This window comes from Lycium ferocissimum, chromosome 2, assembly GCF_029784015.1.
Source record: "Lycium ferocissimum isolate CSIRO_LF1 chromosome 2, AGI_CSIRO_Lferr_CH_V1, whole genome shotgun sequence".
NCBI lineage: Eukaryota > Viridiplantae > Streptophyta > Magnoliopsida > Solanales > Solanaceae > Lycium > Lycium ferocissimum.
This window is the reverse complement of record NC_081343.1, coordinates 48,564,077-48,577,382: the sequence shown is the minus strand read 5'-3', so window position 1 is coordinate 48,577,382 and position 13,306 is coordinate 48,564,077. Positions and strand designations below refer to the sequence as shown.

At 36.0% G+C, this 13,306-nt stretch overlaps 1 pseudogene; it reads left to right on the top strand.

Moving 5' to 3' along the window:
* Nucleotides 1-4,324: 4,324 nt before the first annotated feature.
* Nucleotides 4,325-12,790, top strand: LOC132047675 (2-succinylbenzoate--CoA ligase, chloroplastic/peroxisomal-like; annotated as a pseudogene).
* Nucleotides 12,791-13,306: the final 516 nt, after the last annotated feature.

Sequence of the window (13,306 nt, the reverse complement as noted above, 5' to 3'; positions counted from 1 at the left end):
TATTTTCCTCGAATATAATTTGTCCGTCCCAGAATAAAGAAACTCTAATTTTTGGAACATCTTCCATTTTTTGACTAATTTAGGAGGAATACAAAATGCAAAAACTGGATGAAACTTAGAATTTGTGTTAAAAATTGGATGAAACTTAGAATTTTTTCTCTCATTCGAAATCTGTATTAATAAGATTTGAAGTTTGAATATTGAACCAACGCATGCATGCAATTAGTGTGTCGTGCAGTGTTACGTCAAATCAAATTAAGTACGGAGTGTTGCATAATGCATGGATGCAACCGCGCTATATCGGTCCCTGGCGAATAGCGCGGTAAATCTTTAGTTATTACGACATAACGCGATAAATTATTGTGTTATATACGTATAACGCGATGGGGTGCTGCGTGATTGTCATAATGCGGTATTTTACTGCGCTATATATCGGTTGCAATATGTTGTCACCTCAGCGCGGACGAGGAAAAACGTCATAATTCGAATCAAAGTTTAAGTGTTATATAACGTAATTTGACGAATAGTTACCAACCACACAAAATTTCACACAAAATTGAGTTACTATGTCGTTTTTTTGATCAATTTAGAGATATTAGTCGTGTTATATCGTTCACTTCGAGAAAACATATTCGACGCGATGGGTAGGACATGGGAATTGGGTGAAGATTTTGAATACTCAAACAACCGAGCCGAGAGATACGACGACATTACAACGATACGATGACGAGAGGAGTGAAATTGGCGTGTTAGGGAGGGCTGTGACAACAGACGAAAGTTAGCGTCGGTGGGGCTTAAACGCCCGAAAAAGTGCTGTGTCAATGCCTCGTGGAACTCCACAAGACTATAATTTTGCTCTTAACCGTTTTGCAAAGAAAGCAATCGAGATGCAAATACGTTACCTTAGGGTAGAATATGGTGTACATGGTAGCACGAGATTTAGATCAGTGGGATTCGGACGCGAGATGTCCGTGAAGATTAATATTTTTATATAAAGTAAGTAGGTAGGGTCATAAAGACCCCCACCCCCCAACTAGGAGTACATGGGGTTTGCAAGCATATAAGTAGCACTTTCTTTTGTTATTAGACTACGCGTATTCGATGTCGAGTAGTAGAAACTCGGCTTGGTCTTTACTCTTTCCAAAAGAACCAAATAGCGATGATGAGTTCAAATCATAGCGGTTTTTCGAGCGATACCGGTGATTTCAAACTAGATGAGCAAAATCCCCGCCTTATAGAGCGTAATGATGATTTGCACCTTGTGAAATATTCGGATCCGCGAGAATATTATTGCGGTTTTACGCAAGAATGGTCACGTCGACACAGAATCGGAACGCCTTATTCGTGACTTAGAAAATCTCAACCTCCAATCCCAACAAGGTATTCCATAACCATGCCTCAGTAGGTCCGAAACTTGCAGAACTTTGCTGTAGTGCAAGATTAGAAAACAAAACAACGGAATCTTTGGCAAGACGATGTAGATTTTACATGCTAAAAGTTGGCGAAGAACAACATCATCAACCAGGTAGAGAACTAACATCTCCGAAAAAAGATGTGTCTTAAGAAACCGCCAATATTTTTCGGGACGATATTGAGGACTTATTACGATGATAATTAAGAATGTTGTGATTTTAGTTTTAAGTTTAATTTATGATGATGTTGTTATTTTGAAGAATATTAGTATGTTTACATCAATTCAAGGGCATGAATTGATGAATGTATTTTAAGTTTTTTTTTTCTTTTTTTTTTATGGTTGTATTTTTACTTTTTTTTGGTTTATTATTAGTGAATAAGTTTAAGTATTCATAAAGAACTTAAAGCTAATGACACCAAGCTTTCAAACAAAAATGGTGTTCGAGCACTTTTCAACCACTAAAACGACAATTCGAAGATTTTCTTATTCTTGATGTATTGAGCCTACCTTATTAATCGCACAAAAATAAGTAGGGTTCTATATAAAATATTGAAGTTTCGAGGTCCCGAAGCATGATTAATCTATGGTCAAAGTATGTTAAAAAGTGTAATGAAAGAGGGGTTAACCAAACGGGCCAAAAAAAAAAAAAAAACAGGGACCCTTTAGCGCAGTAAATTACTGCGCTAAAGCACTTAATAGTGCCGTCCCAGTTAAGCGCTAAAGGTAGTTTTGTAACTTTTTTTTTTTTTTTTTGGTTGGGATAGTTTGGTTCAAAAACTTTTTTTGAGGTTATTTTGATTCCGGACTCTATTTATAGCCACTACGAGGCGAGACGTAAACTTTAAGACGTGGGGCAGCGTAAACCTCACGGATTTTCTACTTTTAAATTTCAAACTTAGAAGACTAAATAAAATTATGAACTAACACATAAAAGTTGTGTAAATGAAAAGAAAAAAAAATCCCGGATATGGAAAACTAAGATAAGGGACTTGACAAGTGAGGGATGGCTCAGTGGTAAAAACTTACCTCCACCCGCGGCTTGTGGTCCACAGGTTCGGAAGTCAACTGGAGGGAAGTGTGGAAAAACTATAAATCCTCCTAAATGGGTGGGGAAAAAAAAAAAAAAAAAAAAAAAAAAAGATAAGGGACTTATTGTGACTCAACATTACATCTTCTGATCTTTTCTTATTTTTTTTGGTCATTAGCACAAATACCCTTATTTGGGGTGGTCTTTAATTTTTGTCCTTTGACGCTTTAAGTGGCCAAAAGTATCCTTGAGATTCTGGGTTCGAACCCCAACAGAGTATAAAATAAAATAAAATTCGCGAGAGCGGAGAAATCGTCAAATTAGGCCTTATTCGGGTAAAAGTTAGACATAAGGCCTAACACGTAGAATTAAAGACCAAAGTAAAAAAAGAAAATTCGTAAGGCAAGTTATGCCTTAAGACATAGTTTTTATATAAATGTTATGCACTAAAGACTAATTTACATGTATAACTACAAAAGTTATGCCTTATAAGGCCTAACTTGGAACTACAGCCAAAACTAAGTTATGCCTTATAAGGCCTAACTTTCACGAAACCTTGCCTTGCGATTTTTTTTTTAATTGAGCTAGGGTTCAAATTTAGAACCTCCAGGTATTTTCAGACGCTTTTTTAAGCGTAGGACAAAAATTAAAGATCAACAATTTGAGGGACAAAAATTAAAGACCGGCGTGTTTGAAGGGCAATCCACGTTTTTTCCAAATGTTCAATTGGACTGATTTGTCCAATCCATTGCAAGTCCCTTATGTATCAGCCTACTTCTTAATAATAAAGGGGCAATTTGCAGGATTGTCCTTTGAGGTGATGTTTAATTTTTGTCGCTATATTTTGAGCGAAAACTACATTCGAGAATTTTGGCGCGAGAAGGTAAAATTGCGGCAAGGCGAGTTTTGAAGGTAAAATTATCTTGCGAATTCGAAAAGTCTCTTCGCGCAAAATTAAACCTTTTTTTGCGAGTTGAGATTCGAGCCCAAACTTCGGGATATTAGGCGAAGGACGAAAATTAGATCTGGCTAATTTGAAGGACAAAAATTAAAAATGCCCCAAATGAAAGACAATCCGCGCAAAAAAAGATAATAAAGCCTACAACTTTCGAGCCCCTAAATCAAATTTCAGATCTTCTTGATATACTTTGTTTCACAATCTTCCCATAATTTGGAGTACAAAGATAAGATAAGGATAGGATCCGATCCACTCCACAACTTTTCCAGTCTATGGTTCACACGGGTCCTCAAAGCAACGATCTGTTTTGGACATCGCTCTTTTGGCATTTTCTCCCCTAATATCCTTCAAATTTACTGTCGAATCCTTAGTACACAAGTACTACAACTCATAATATATTTATCAAATTTACACTCTCAAGTGTCAATTTACCTAGTCTCTACTTGCAATTTTTAAACAAAAGAACTTTGAATTTACTTATTTCTTGAACTTGATTAGTCTCGAAATCTCTTATGGATGGAGATCGGTCGATTGTCAGGATTCATTTAGTAAAAGAGTTTAAGTTATATGTTTTGTCGGTTTAAATTTTTTTTTATCCTGTCAGATTACTAAAATTAAAGTATATATACGTATAGCTGTAATTAAAATGTGAGATTTATAATGCCCAAAAATAATATTAATGTAAAAATAATACGATGATACTTTGCTAATCCAATTAATTCATATCTTCTCCGTCCTTGTATCCATTATTTGAACAAGCTCCACTTAAAGAAAAACAAGAAACAAAAATACTTTAAAATTTCTTAATATTATCAGTTTACTTGGATATTTAACCAAATTGACTCTTCAAAACTATAAATGGCCAATACTTAGAATTTTGATACGTTCAATATTTCGGTATGGTCAAAATGGTTATCCAATTACTGTAGTTCAATGACAACCAAACGATATCCAAACTCCAAATGAAACTCTTATCACTTATTCTCAAACGTCTCATGCAAAACTAAAAAAAAAAAAATAATGTTTCGTTTGCTCAAACGCAAAGGATTTAGGAAATTCCAAATTTATCCTCAAGAGAAATGGCTAATTACTCTAAGGCTCACGTTTGCCAGTGCTTGAGCCGGCTATTGACGGTTCGCCGTAGTTCAACGGTAATGATAATGGGAGAAAGAAGAAAGACCGGTATGGAAGTTGTTGAGGCAGTTTTGGGCCTGGCCCATGGGCTTATTCAGTTGGGCCTTAAGCCCGGTGATGTTGTCGCCATTTCCGCTCTTAACAGGTACTCCTTAACTTCTTAGTATTAATCATCTGCTTCCATTTTAATAGGAAACTTACTTAAATGTACCGTCGCCCAAACTTAATTATCGGTAATAGCCCAAATATACAAAATCTATACACTGATATGTATATTATAGATATAGTAAAGGTATATTTTATGTATAGTATATGTATATTGTAGTTATAGTATATGCATGCGTAAGTATAAATATACAAAACCTGTATATTTATTGGGCTGTAATTTTCCCATTTTTAAACTAGCTGCAAATGTACAACTTCCATTGCATTAGGTGGCTGTACCTTTTAGCCTTCTTAGTTCCAAATGGTCACTTATATAATGTGAAAAGAATAATAGAAAATAAAAGGTAAAATGGCTGGACATTTTGATGCTTCACATTACTAATAATACCATGTATATCCTTTTGCTCCTTTTGAAGTTTGAACAATATTTCTTTGTAGAAGTTCTAAGTTGATTTTGATGGTTAAAATTACATAAGTTAAAGAATTAACTACTAGTAATTGTTAACATATTTGGTATTTCAGAAATAAAGTATGACTTTTCGATGGTGTATTTTGTTAGAGAAGATAATGGAGTAAATTATATGGAAGTTTCAAATTCAGACTAACTGCCGCCTGTTGGTACATTCTACATGATCCTTAGTGCTTGTTAGTCCTTTGTTTTACATTTGAATTTCTCAATTTGCTTAATGTTAGTCATTTTATTTTAAGCTATTATCTTTCCTGGGAAAAGTATTCAAAACACACTCAAACTATGGCCAAATTTGCCATAACACACCTCAACTTTGCGGGGGTCACTGTGACCCGCGGACTTATTTTTTGTGTATTATTTTCGCTTTCAACGGTGACTGGACTAGCAAGTGTAGCTACTCTCCTTCGGCGCGTAAGAGATGATAAAAACTATATGGACCGATGTATATTTGCCACGTAGGCGAGTCCGAATAACGTTTTTTAATTCCCCGAATCCAATCTTAAATCATACCCTTGACAGTACATCTTAACTATATTATTTTAAAACGTTGAGTTATTTCCCCAAATTTTTTGGTAAATTTCTTATAACACGTATTTCGATTCTTACCCAGATTGGATTAACACAATTTCTTTCCCAATTTCGATTAAAATTCGGGTTAGCTATGGAAGAAACAGATTGGATTTGAATAAGCTTTGTATGGACAATGAAGATCCGATGTTGAATGAGGAGGTGCGATGCGATCATGGTGTGTTGCTCCGATTGAAGACACGGTACGACAACGATCCGGAAGAAGATATTGGTCTTGCCCTACTATGGTTCGAAGAAGTGTAGAATTTTTCGATGGAGGGATCTTTCCAAAGTTGATGAAAGATCGAAATACATTATTCCAAAGTTGGTGAACAAAATGAAGGAGATGCGTGGAGAATTAGCTTCGAAAAGAGAGAAAATTAAGGAGATGGAAGAAGGATGTGGAAGTTAAAATTAGCAGAGATGTTGAAAGAGATTGAAATGGAAGAACAATACGTACTCCAGTGATATGAAAATGAAGGAGATGGAAGAACAATCAAGTGTGATTAATGCGGGCGAAATTGAAAATGCAAAAGAGATAAAATCGAAAAAGAAGGGGATCGGCAAACTTTAGCTCTAATTTGATTTTCACATTTTGTATATTTGTTTTGTTTTTGGTATTTGGATCGGTTGGTTAATGCGAGGAAATTCTTCAGCCCGTCATGACCAGTGCCTTAGTGTTTCTTGTATTTTTGAAGTTGAATGGTTTAGTTTTGTGCGCGTTAGGTAGGCGGTGCTTGGAAAAATGTCTTTTGTGTTGTGGTTAATGTTAGGTAAGAACTACTTTTCCGTTTTATTTTGTCTTGTGGTTAATGTATGTTAGGAATCCTTTCTAGTTTTCTTTTGTTTTGTGTTTAATGTAAGTTTGAAATTGATGAATGAAATCCCTTTAATTTAGAAATCAAAGGTGTTACGTGTGCTCGACATAAACCTTGCTTAAAATTGAAAACACGGAGACGAGTCTAATGTTATTTCTATGATCTCATGTTTTTTTAACAAGGAAGTGTGTCCGGTCTCTGGCATTTACCACCGGCCTTGAAACACAGATATATCCCGTGTAACTTTGGTTTATATGCTTGAAAAAATACATATATATGCTTCGAGCAAAGTTTGCCCATAAAGGGCGTAAGTATGCCCCCGTCGGCATAAGTTTGACCAAATCCTTAACAAGTTTATGCGGGTGGGGGCATCTTTAAAGAACAAACTTTTATCTTGGGATCACGACGTAAACTTGTGAAGGAATTTGCAAAGTTATGCGGATCCCGGCATAACTAAATGTACGCCTCGAGACAAAGTCTGTGGGAGAGATACATCTGAAACTTTGCCTTATAAGGCAAACTTTTTAGGTTGAAAGTCTATTTTATTCCATCCGAAAAAGCTTTTACGGCTATAATACTTTTCCATGTAACTTTGGTTTATATATGCTTGAAAAAATACATATATATGCTTGAAGGCAAAGTTTGCCCTAAGGCATAAGTATGCCCACCGTCGGCATAAGTTTGGTAAATCCTTAACAAGTTTATGCGGATGGGGCATACCACTGAGAGCAAACTTTTATGCGGATCGAGCATAAACTTGTGAAGGAATTTGCAAAGTTATGCGGATCGGCATAAACTTGGCTGTAAGTGAAAACCTATATTTATAATGTCTTTTTCAATAAATTCACCCCCCAGCCACATAGGCTACATTTTTGACCACACTTTAAATCCGATCAAAGCTTGACCACATTAGTTTATAACATTAAACATGTGCGATATTCTTCTTGAAAGAAATAGGGACTTAATAATGACAGACCTGTATATATAAACACTTAAGATATAAGTTTGTACAAAAAGTAGTCATCCGTTCATGATGATGCAACATTAAATCTTGATAGCATAATGTCATGAAAACAAGCGTCTAAACATGACTACTTTAGTTTGTTTATGGCCTTAAAAACTAACAACTACGTTGCATTCTACCAATACAATGGCTTAATGCTCTTTCCTTGGATCCTTTTGTACACGGGATTGCCTGGGTTGCTGTCACTTTTTTCCTTTGTTACCTAAATATAACGGTGACGATGTCATTCTTCTTTTGCCATAACTCGCTCCGGTCCTTGCTTTGTACGACCAAGGTCCCCATTAACGTGGTACGACCTTATGTCTTTCTTGGGCGGCGTCGTTATCCTACTACTTGGCGAGCCATCGCGTAGACAAAAGCGAAAACAATTGTTTATAGTTAGTAAACTCATTTCTGACTTAAATATGCAATCCGACAATGTTAAGCCTCTTGTTGTATGTTGTAAATCATTTTTACCGACAAATATACGTTCAATGATCAGGCCTTTTTGTGAGGGTAGTTCTTCTGCTGCATTATCAACAGGCTGTTACAGAAAACGAGAGGTTTTCTTGGTCTTCCCATAACGTTAGTGAGAAGCGGCCAGGTTGATCGAAGTCGATGTTCGCAGCAATTAACGACCTTTAAGCCAGTTTTTCGCAGATTATAACAGTGCAAGCATATCAAGTGTTCTTTGTCGTATTCACATAATGACGATGAACAGCATTTGATTATTAAATCTGGCAATAATGACGATAGGCAGTACATCTTTGGTTATTCCGCTTGAAAACGACCGTCAAACGATACATTTCGACACTTTAAAGCATTTTTTCAAGCGTCAACAAATATAAAAACTTGAACACTGACCTACCAACACCTGCTGATCGTCATCGCCTTGTAGCAACGCAGTACTCCCGAGTTAGTCCTGCCACGTTTCGTCCATGGTGAAATATTCTTCGAGCTACACTACGTGATACCTTCGTGATTTCTTGGGTACTTTAGCTACAACTCTCTGTGACGGTGGTTTTCCACATCTATTAAAAGTTATTTCCCCTAATCACTGCTTTGGAAACTTGAAAATCCTAATGTTTGGTGGTACATTCTGTAGTCTGATAACCGTAATGTTTAGACAAGAACTTAGCATTGCACATGTAATTTCTAGTAGTCTTGACACACCTATGTTTAGGATTGTGGGTTTTGATCATGAAATCATTAGTCTTCTTGTCAAGACTTGCATATAGCAGACCATGGGCAGCCATCCTACCTCACCTAACCTTTTTGGGCTCATTATGACAAATTTCTCTAACTGCACCTTTGAAGTGCATATTTTGTAACAACATCCCTAAACTCATTCACATCCTCAAAAACCATCCCCAACTCTATCCTTTTTTCAACAGTTTATTCAAAATTATCCTTCTCCTAGCCCTCTGAGCCTGACTCATCATCTGTATCTGATTCAACACTATATGCATCAGAACTGACATACACTGGCTCATCCCCAGCAACCTTACCTTTCAAGCTTGTATCAGCAGTAGCAGTTTCATCAAAGCCCAGATCTGGACCAACTTCACCAACAGGAATTTCTCCAGGGTCATTTGGTATCCTTTCTCTTCTTTTCCTCCTCTGATATGACCTCCTTTCAGCCCTCAAATTTATGCACTCTTCATGAACATCATCACTTTCATGTTCAGCATCATGTTCATTAAAGAGTTCAGCTTGGTCAGACTCAGAACTATCATCAGTGGACTGGTCAGATTCAAGAATAGGAAATTCACTACTTAATGGGTCTTCAGAAGCAGCAGTTTCACCAGCTACTGGTTCAGCAGCTGCTGCAGTTTCAGTAGCTGCTGGTTCTTTATTAAAAGCAAACCCATCCCCTTCTTGGATACCCCCATCCCTTTCTTTATTAAAAGCAAATTAAAGATTCCTCATTGGGCTATGTATTCCAACAAAGCAATGGGACCATCTACATTATCTAAATTATCAACCATGTGACAGACATAGATTTCAATAGTATCCCCATTTTCAAAACTTTGTGAAATTTCGAAAATGTCCCTATCAGTTTGGATTTCTACAACACTATCACTATTAGGTATCCTAACACAAAATGAACAACTTGTAGTATACCCTAGTTCTTTAATATAATCCCTTAGTTCAAAAAAGACAACCTATCCACATCAATATCCAAAAACTCTGTTATTTGTCCACCCTCATACTTTGGTTGGCCACTACTAACATCCAAACCCCACCATGATACCATCTCAATGTTACTTTAATAAAACCCACTCCTTTTGCCAATTACAATTCAGTAATAGTACAAACAATCAGTACCACACATATACAATAACAATAGATGGTCAACAACAATCACAACCCCACACACACATCAAATAACAACAATTAAATTCAGACTTCTGACAATACAAGGCCAAACAGTGTATAAAATCACATTTTGGGGTGAAAATAAATTGGACGCAATTACAACAGTAATACTACACGACATAAGATTACACATCTCTTAACCCCAAATAACCCCAATTTAAACTAGGAAAAACCCATAATTTTTTTAACAAACCCTAGAAATTCATACGACAATTTCATAAATCCTATATAATATGGAAAAAAATAAACTTTATGCGTACAAATACTGACAAAGAACAAGACTAACCTGGTATTTTTTCAGTTCACTAAAAGCTTGAAGATCAATCGACGATTTCGGGTCAAAATCCACCGCGATGTTACCACCTAAAGTTAGTTTAACTATGATTCACACTGATTTGCAGTTTAAAATGGTATTTGAGTGATTAATATGGCAGAAATCGAGTGGAAGGTGAGAGAGAATTTTGGAAACCAAAATAATGAAAATGACCCGTCTGATTTTAATTTTATGAGCGCGTGCATACACTCAAACTCGTTTGAGTGACTTTGTCCGGTTGAAAGCGAAAATAATACACAAAAAATAAGTTCAGGGGGGTCATAGGACCCCCGCAAAGTTGAGGTGTGTTATGGCAAATTTGGCCATAGTTTGAGTGTGTTTTGAATACTTTTCCCATCTTTCCTCTGTAACAAGGAACCTTGAGGATTTAATTAAATCGAAAAGGCGTGAAAAATGAATTAAAAGCTGGAAATAGTTATGAGGTGTTATTTTCATGGCAATTCTCAAATTGTATTGCGTCGTTTTTTGCCACTGAACTATCCTTAAATTTTTAAGAATTCTTTTCATTATCCAAATTTTATTGCAGTGATCTTTATTTGGAGTGGTTACTGGCAGTTGCATATGTAGGAGGAATTACTGCACCTTTCAATTACCGTTGGGTAAGTACACTAACACACACACACACTCTCTCAATCTCTAATAGTCCATTTTCTTCTAACATACCTGAAAGACTATTTTTTGTATTATCCTCCGTTTCTCCAATCTAATTCAAGATAATTGAAGGTGGCAAATCATTCTAGAGAATAGTTAATGCTGATTGTAGGTGGATATTTTGTGTTAAAAAGCACAGATATCCAGCTACTGTCATCATTAATTTTCTTTAGGATGACCGCTGATTAAACAAATATTTGTGCTTTTTTTTTTTTTTTTTTGGTTGGCTTTTTATGTTTAAGTTTGTGATTTTCTTGATTAATGGGGGACTAGTTGCTTCATATTTCAATATCAGTGACGGTTTATTTCTCTCTTGATCTGTGTTACATGAGTTTATAAATGTCATTATTTCATTCCACATACACATGCACCCATGCAAATTTTTAATTTTTTATAGTTTCTGATATTCACACGAATTACCAATATCTTACCTGTAGGACATGTTCTATATTACTCAATATGAGCAGTCCATGTGTGCATAGCTCTTTGTTGTAAGAGTTTAAACATATGTAAACTTAATTTCTATGAGGAAACTGAAAATAGGTATCATGAATAAGTACTAGTATCACGGCAAAGAATCAATTTCTGTATAATATAGATTGAAGAGCCTGTTCTGGATACAAGCATGTCCTCCTAGTAACTGTTCTCAGCTTGCAGAGCCTGGAAGAAACAAGAGCAGCTCTTCAGGTAGCAAAGCCAACAATGTTGGTCCATGACGCAACCTGTAATTTCTGGAACTTCGAGTCCTTTGCTGATTCTGTGCCTTCTCTGAGGTGGCAAGTCCTAATGGATAATCCTAATGAAGTTAATAGCACTAAGATTGGTATGTGTTCAAGCATTCATGACCAGTATGAATATGGATAAATCTTCTTCTGTTTATTAATTTATCATGCTTACATACACATATGCCAGGATTAACTACTGAACAAAAAGAAATTTGCAAAAGGCATTTAACAACTTGAACTACCTGTGGCCACCTCAGGAAGCAGCTATAATATGCTTTACTTCAGGTACATGCTCACTACCTTTCCACAAGCTTATTGTTGTTCTTCATTTTTCTTTCCTGATTCAGAATGTGATATTCAAATCCTCAGACCGACGGAAACTGACAATATGAAGTTCTAAGAGAAATCCGGTAGTGGAAACCTCTTTTTTAACTAAGGAATGTAAATTTTATCTCAAAATTTTATCTGGATCAGATTAGGAAAATATCTTGTTCCTTAGCCTCAGTAAAGTTATTTGGCTATTAGCAAAATTCTTGAACAAGAAGATGGTCATTTTGTGTCATACTAACAATTTACTCCACTAAAAGTGTAGGTTGAGTCTATTGAACTGCATGTGCAAAGTAATGCTTATCTGTTCAATTGTGAAATGATCTTGTGTCTCCTGTTCTGGTACAAGGGAGTATTTCTAAGTCCTTTGACTTGTATTTATGATTTTTTTTTTTTCTGTTTCTTAATGACAATAGGAACCACAGGGGAGGCCAAAGGGAGTTACCATAAGCCACTCAGCTTTGGTGGTGCAATCCTTGCAAAAATTGCAATTGTTGGCTACGGTGAGGATGATGTATGCTTATCTACTATGATAAAACATGATATGAATGTTGCAACGTAGATATAGTACCCAATTGTTTGAAACACGTGCCAAGCTGATTCATGTTATGGTTCTTGCAGGTCTATTTACACACTGCGCCACTTTGCCACATTGGTGGTATATCATCAGCCTTGGCCATGCTAATGGCAGGAGGTTGTCATATTTTACTACCAAAGTTTGAAGCTAAATTGGCTGTTGAATCCATAGACCAGCATAATGTAGCTTCTTTCATTACAGTTCCAGCTATGATGACTGATCCTAATCTCTTTATAGAGTGAGCACTCAGCTATTCTACATGATTCAAAGACAAATTTCAATGGGTTATTCTTTTTAACAAAATTTAAGTGAACCATAACTGTATGGGCATACATATGATCGGATTATCAAGTTTTTCCTTATAAAATTCCCGCCCAAAATTCATTTGTGGCATTACCTCCTTTAGATTTTACAAGGAATACTTTTTTGGTGTCCTGTTTAAGATTAAAAAAATTTGTTTTCTTTTTTGGGCCCCGATTTTAGTGGGGGTTTATTCTTTTCTAGGTTTCTTTCCATGGACATACTGAGTTCATGATAAGTGCAAAATTTGATTCTACTTTCACTTGTCAGGACAAAGCACATACCGATCCCAAAATTTTGAAAAGATTCTCAATGGTGCTGGGGGGCTTTCATCATCTTATCAAAAAACGATTGAGATTTTCCCCGGGGGTAAACTTTTTTCAGCTTACGGAGTCAGTTAGTGACCAGTTGACATTTTTCCCCTCCCAAAATCATCGTTTTTCAAAAACATTTTTGGT